We start from the raw sequence: 7,021 nt of genomic DNA on the forward strand, positions 1-7,021 counted from the left end.
GCTTGAGCTCCGTCCTGCCGGCCCCGGGGTGCATGAGCCCCCCCGTCCTGCAAGCCATCAGATGGTCCGGGTGCTGGGGAAGGGGCTCCACCGGGGCCCGGGAAGGCTCTCCCTGGCCTGGATAGGGTTCGGAAGCTGGGACCGGGCCCGGGGCTTGAGCTCCGCCCAGCCGGCCCCAGGGTACGTGAGCCCCCCGTCCTGCAAGCCATCAGAGGGCCCGGGCGCTGGGGACGGGGCTCCACCGGGGACCAGGGAGGCTCTCCCCGGCCTGGCTAGGGTTCGGAAGCAGGGACCGGGCCCGGGGCTTGAGCTCCGTCCGTCCGGGCCTGGGGTGCGTGAGCCCCCGTCCTGCAAGCCATCAGAGGGTCCCGGCGCTGGGGACGGGGCTCCACCGGGGCCCAGGGAGGCTCTCCCCGGCCTGGCTAGGGTTCGGAAGCAGGGACCGGGCCCGGGGCTTGAGCTCCATCTGGCGGGCCTGGGGTGCGTGAGCCCCCGTCCTGCAAACCATCAGAGGGCTCGGGCACTGGGGACGGGGCTCCATTGGGGCCCGGGAAGGCTCTCCCTGGCCTGGATAGGGTTCGGAAGCTGGGACCGGGCCCGGGCCCGGGCTTGAGCTCCGTCCGGCCGGCCCCGGGGTACGTGAGCCCCCCGTCCTGCAAGCCATCAGAGGGTCCCGGCGCAGGGGACGGGGCTCCACCGGGGCCTCGGGGAGGCTCTCCCCGGCATGGCTAGGGTTCGGTAGCTGGGACCGGGCCCGGGGCTTGAGCTCCGTCCGGCCGGCCCCGGGGTGCGTGAGCCCCCCGTCCTGCAAGCCATCAGAGGGTCCGGGTGCTGGGGACGGGGCTCCACCGGGGCCCGGGGAGGCTCTCCCCGGCCTGGCTAGGGTTCGGTAGCTGGGACCGGGCCCGGGGCTTGAGCTCCGTCTGTCCGGCCCCGGGGTACGTGAGCCCCCATCCTGCAAGCCATCAGAGGGCCCGGGCACTGGGGACGGGGCTCCACCGGGGCCCAGGGAGGCTCCCACCGGCCTGGCTAGGGTTCGGAAGCTGGGACCGGGCCCGGGGCTTGAGCTCCGTCCGGCCGGCCCCGGGGTGCGTGAGCCCCCCGTCCTGCAAGCCATCAGATGGTCCGGGTGCTGGGGACGGGGCTCCACCGGGGCCCGGGGAGGCTCTCCCTGGCCTGGATAGGGTTCGGAAGCTGGGACCGGGCCCGGGGCTTGAGCTCCGTCCGTCCGGCCCCGGGGTGCATGAGACCCCCTGTCCTGCAAGCCATCAGAGGGTCCGGGCGCTGGGGACGGGGCTCCACCGGGGCCCAGGGAGGCTCTCCCCGGCCTGGCTAGGGTTCGGTAGCTGGGACCGGGCCCGGGGCTTGAGCTCCGCCCAGCCGGCCCCAGGGTGCGTGAGTCCCCCGTCCTGCAAGCCATCAGAGGGCCCGGGCGCTGGGGACGGAGCTCCACCGGGGCCCAGAGAGACTCTCCCCGGCCTGGCTAGGGTTCAGAAGCTGGGACCGGGCCCGGGGCTTGAGCTCCGTCCGGCCGGCCCCGGGGTGCGTGAGCTTCCCCGTCCTGCAAGCTATCAGAGGGCCCGGGCGCTGGAGACGGGGCTCCATTGGGGCCCGGGAAGGCTCTCCCTGGCCTGGATAGGGTTCGGAAGCTGGGACCGGGCCCAGGGCTTGAGCTCCGTCCGTCCGGCCCTGGGGTGCATGAGCCCCCCTGTCCTGCAAGCCATCAGAGGGCCCGGGCGCTGGGGATGGGGCTCCACCGGGGCCCAGGGAGGCTCTCACCGGCCTGGCTAGGGTTCGGAAGCTGGGACCGGGCCCGGGGCTTGAGCTCCGTCCGGCCATCCCCGGGGTGCGTGAGCCCCCCCTGTCCTGCAAGCCATCAGAGGGTCCGGGCGCTGGGGATGGGGCTCCATTGGGCCCGGGGAGGCTCTCCCCAGCCTGGCTAGGGTTCGGAAGCTGGGACCGGGCCTGGGGCTTGAGCTCCGTCTGGCCGGCCCCGGGGTGCGTGAGCCCTCCAATCCTGCAAGCCATCAGAGGGTCCGGGCGCTGGGGAAGGTGCTCCATTGGGGCCCGGGTATGCTCTCCCCGGCCTGGCTAGGGTTACGGAAGCTTGGACCGGGCCCGGGGAGCAGGTGTGGCTGGCTTCATCCACTACGCTGTCAGAGCGTAGTTTTCTGCCCACCCCTAATTGACCCTGCGGTCTAGCGAGTGTCTGGGTGACCGTGATGGGGTCCATTGGGCCAAGGGAGGCTCCCCCAACCTGGCTGGGATCAGAAGCAGGGACCGGGCCAGGTGGGGGGGTGGCTGACTAAGTCCTTTCCACTGCGTAGTAAGATTTTGGGTAGGGCTGGGAGTAGTGCCACTACGCACACTACGCAGAATTTTGGAGAAAAAAAAAGTGGAAAACGGGGGCACGTCCTGAGGGTCCGTGTGCCCGGGACAGGGGTCCCTCGTGCCTGGGCAGACTCCCTGATCTCCCCGGGCCGGTTGGAGCCCGGGAGCCCTGCAGCCCCGGAGCCCTGCAGCCCGGAGCCCCAGAGCTCTGCAGTACCTGAGCCTTGGAGCCCCGGAGCCCTGCAGCCCCCGGAGCTCTGCAGCCCCAGAGCCCTGCAGTCCCTGAGCCCTGGAGCCCTGCAGCCCTGGAGCCCTGCAGTCCCCGAGCCCCGGAGCCCTGCAGCCCCCGGAGCCCCGCAGCCCCGGAGCCCTGCAGTCCCTGAGCCCTGGAGCCCCCAGAGCACTGCAGCCCCGGAGCCCTGCAGCCCTGGAGCCCTGCAGTACCCGAGCCCTGGAGCCCCGGAGCCCTGCAGCCCCCAGAGCTCTGCAGCCCCGCAGCCCTGCAGTCCCTGAGCCCTGGAGCCCTGGAGCCCTGCAGTCCCCGAGCCCCGAAGCCCTGCAGCCCCCGGAGCCCTGCAGCCCCGGAGCCCTGCAGTCCCCGAGCCCTGGAGGCCTCAGAGCCCTGCAGCCCCGGAGCCCTGCAGTTCCGGAGCCCCGGAGCACTGCAGCCCCGGAGCTCTGCAAGGGCAGGCGGGAGCCCTCCCGCGGAGGCTCGGGGAAAACAGATTGGCGTCATTTAGGTCCCGGCCATCTGGTCGCCCCTCTCGCCTCGGCCATCTGGTCTCGCCCAATGCTTTCCTATGGGGCGACCAGATGGCCAGGCTTCCCTGGAAGTCCCGATGAGGTGCCATTTGCCTCCCGGATCCCAGGCAGGGCTCCAGGAAGTCGGGCACGTTTGCGCCCTGGGTCCCCTCTGTCACCTTGAGGGCACGGATTACAAGAAAGGGGGGTAATTTTCCTCCGGATTACTAGGGGCAAGGGTATGCCCGGACACCCTCCCGGGCGGGCGGTTCTCTGCCGGGGACCAGATGGGCTGTGTTCCCAAGCAACACCTCCCAGGCATCCGGGGCTCCCTCCTCCGGCCCGCGGCATGCAAAATACCCGAGACGGGCTCCATGGGTCCCGGGCCCTGCAACCCCGGAGCCCCGCAGCCCTGCAGCCCCGGAGCCCTGCAGTACCCGAGCCCAGGAGCCCCGGAGCCCTGCAGTCCCTGAGCCCTGCAGTCCCTGAGCCCTGCAGCCCCGGAGCCCTGCAGCCCGGGAGCCCTGGAGCCCTGGAGCCCTGGAGTCCCGGAGCCCTGCAGCCCCGGAGCCCTGCAGTCCTGGAGCCCTGGAGCCCTGGAGCCCCGGAGCCCCGGAGCCCTGGAGCCCTGGAGCCTCAGAGCCCTGCGGCCCCGGAGCCCTGGAAGGGCAGGCGGGAGCCCTCCCGCTGAGGCTCGGGGCAGGCAGATTGGCGTCATGTCGGTCCCGGCCATCTGGTCGCATCTTTCCACTCAGACATCTGGTCGCACCCAATGCTTCCCAATGGGGCTACCAGATGGCCGGGCTTCCCTGGAAGTTCGGATGAGGTGACATTCGCCTCCCGGATCCCAGCCAGGGCTCCAGGAGGTCGGGCACATTGGCGCCCTGGGTCCCTTCCGTCACTCGGCACGCACGGGTTCCCAGAAAGAGGGGTAGCCTTCCTCCGGACTACTAGGGGCAAGGGTATGCCCGGACACCCTTCCGGGGCTGGCGGTTCCCTGCCGGGGACCAGATGGACGGTGACCGGGCAACACCTCCCAGGCGTCCGGGGCTCCCTCCTCCAGCCTGCGGCTTGGCAAAGTACCCGGGATGGGCTCCATGGGTCCCGGGCCGTCCTCCCCGTGCCTGAGGCCCAGCGTGGGGTTTCAGAGCCCCCCTGAGCCCCCGGGGCCCTGGAGCCCTGGATCCCTGTGGCCCAGGAGCCCTGCAGTCCTGGAGCCCGTGAGCCCTGGAGCCCGTGAGCCCTTGAGCCCCGGAGCCCTGCAACCCGGGAGCCCTGCAGCCCCGGAGCCCTGCAGCCCGGGAGCCCTGCAGCCCAGTGTGAGAAGTTGGCCTGATATATGATGCTCACTAGTTCTAGTGATCACCTTGTATCAGTCCAAACAACCCTTATGGCGATTGGTTGTAAGTCAACCTTATAGACCAGCTATCCTAATGGTAGCATGGACAAAGCAGTCTTAGGCTAAACTCTTTTGGCATGTGAAGCCAGCTGTTTTACCACATATAACCCCTATAATACCAGATGAAAGGACACCACACAGGTTGTTATGAAAATAAACAATATATTTATTAATAACAAACACCTCTGAACTCTTTATGAGATCAGAGGGCTAAGCACATGACAAGACTCTTGGGAAAAATACGTTTAAGTTGCACGAATTACAATGGTGCCCTAGGGGCACGACAAACCATATATTAAACAAGCGGTATAAGGAAATCGATAGAAGGAATGGAGCTGTCCAGAGGCTGTAGGATCGCTGGGACTACGCTACCCTAACCTTAGGTAAGTATTAGGAGGCCCACGGGACGCGTGTGCAGAGTGTAAACTCACACGCGAGATGCGGGACAAAGTCAATGGACACTACAATTTACGAAAAGGTAAGTATTAGACAGTTCCGACTAGCTAGGACTAAAACAACTGGAAATCTGGACACTAGAAGAGTCAATCTACCCTTGAGCACCGAAATTCTCTTGTTACCTCACCCATGGGCTGCGGGTGCATAGGTGTCAAAGTGTGTCGGGTTTCCGCGTTGAAGTCAAAGGAGCCTTGAAGAAAAGATGCTGCAGGCAACCAGGAGGAAGCTGTCCGGAGTGATCCAAGGGTGGATCAAGGAAGATGAAGACATGAAAGCAGAGGGGACAATGTTCAAAGTCACTAGCCAGTGACTGGAGTGGAACCAGGAAGGAACCAGATGCTGTTGTCGCGATCAGGTGAAGAGTGGATGCTTGACTCTGCAGCCACGTGGACCAGGAGGTGTCTTCGACGACTTGGGTGGAGGCACGAGCTGTCCCACGCAGGCTATCGCTGTCGGCCGTGTTGGTTCCGGATTCGGCGTCAACAGGCCTTGGCAAAGGCAACCCACGCGGTGAGTGGAAAAGGCGTCTGGTGCGGACCAGGAGGGTCCGGGGTGCTTCTCCTTTGCAGGAAAGCAAGGGCCAGTCTGGCGCAACCAGACCAGCGGTGTAGATTTCAAGGATCGTCGTCTAGGAGGCCACTATCTAGCTGGCAAATGACCAGACAACGCGTCGAGCAGCAATCAAGCCAAAGGGCCCCATGCAGATTTCGTGGATGCTGGAGGGCTGATCTTCTGTGCAGGAGCTGCTCGGGGCTGGGGCTTCTCAGTCCCCAAAGCACTTCATCGAGGATGCCTCTGAAGTCGTGCTGGAAGCGAAGTGCAGTTTCTCCAAGATGGCCGGTCCCACGTGTCTCGTCGCACCTACGGATCTCAGCAGTGCTGCAGATGTAGGTAGAGGTCGGAGAGGTGTGGAAGTCCGGGTCCCGTCGGGCTCTGAAGTCTGGATCCACTCGGGAAGACGACAAAGTGAACCGCTGGAACGCTTGATGGTGCCTGCTGGTGCAGGGTGGTCACTCCTTGACCACAAGGGAGATTTCTTCAGTCTTCCGTGGAGGAGAACGTCGAAGTCCAGAGTTTCTTCTTGTAGAGTTTCAATTCGGGATTAATCTAATTTGGAATGGGACCAGCTCCTACCTTTATTCTCCTAAAGGGGGCTGTACTATGACTAGGTCCCTCTTATGGGTGGGACCAGGAAGGGGGGTGGTTACACCCCCTATCCTTTGCCCGGTTTCGCACCAGAGCTGGGGCTGGAGTGCCCCAGCAACTGGTTTGAACCAGTGTATGCACAGGGACACCTTGTGCGCCCCAGGCTTGTCTCATTCCTTTCAGGTCTGTCCTACCTAATACACAAAATCCTGTCTGGGGTGGTGCTAGCACCTCCCAATGCAGGAAACCCTTTTTCCAGGCCTCCCTCGCTCGAAGGACTCCCAGCAGCAGGAGGTCAGACTTGTGTCTGTGGTGGCAGAATCCATTTTGTGATGCTGAGGCTCGAGTTAACTTTAACCGGGGTTCACAGTTACATACATGTTGTGTCCCTCTAAAAGGGTGGAATGCTACCCCCGTTGCCAGAATTGGCGAGGGGGTAGTATTCCAATTCGTATGACACCTTACTCGACATGTTTTGATAATGCTATGCCAAAGTTAGCAATAACCGCGAGGATTATAATGCACTTAAGAGTATATGGTATAGCGTTATCGTGGAAACAGCTAAAGGACTTGGTTCTGAAAGCTGCAGACAGGCCCAGCTCATGCTAGAGCACCATCTCACATAATTCCAAGCACTCTGCCTCCAGGATTGTTAAGGCCTGCCATAGGAGTGACTTATAGGAGTATATGTGTCCATTTTAGGTTTAGATATAGGTATACTATATCTAAAGCAAAGGGTGATTACACCACCTTGCCCCAGCTGATTGATCAGCCAGTTGTGTCAGATTTGGATGGCCAGCCAGGGGTGGCATAATACATGCTGCAGCCCCTGGTTGGCCTTGGTTGCACTTATGCCCTGGGTACCTATGGTACACTGTACAAGAACTTACAAGAGTGACCCAATACCAATTGGTAAATGCACCTAAAGTACATGTATGTCAATTTAGA

This window comes from Lissotriton vulgaris, chromosome 6 (assembly GCF_964263255.1).
Source record: "Lissotriton vulgaris chromosome 6, aLisVul1.2, whole genome shotgun sequence".
NCBI classification, from domain to species: domain Eukaryota; kingdom Metazoa; phylum Chordata; class Amphibia; order Caudata; family Salamandridae; genus Lissotriton; species Lissotriton vulgaris.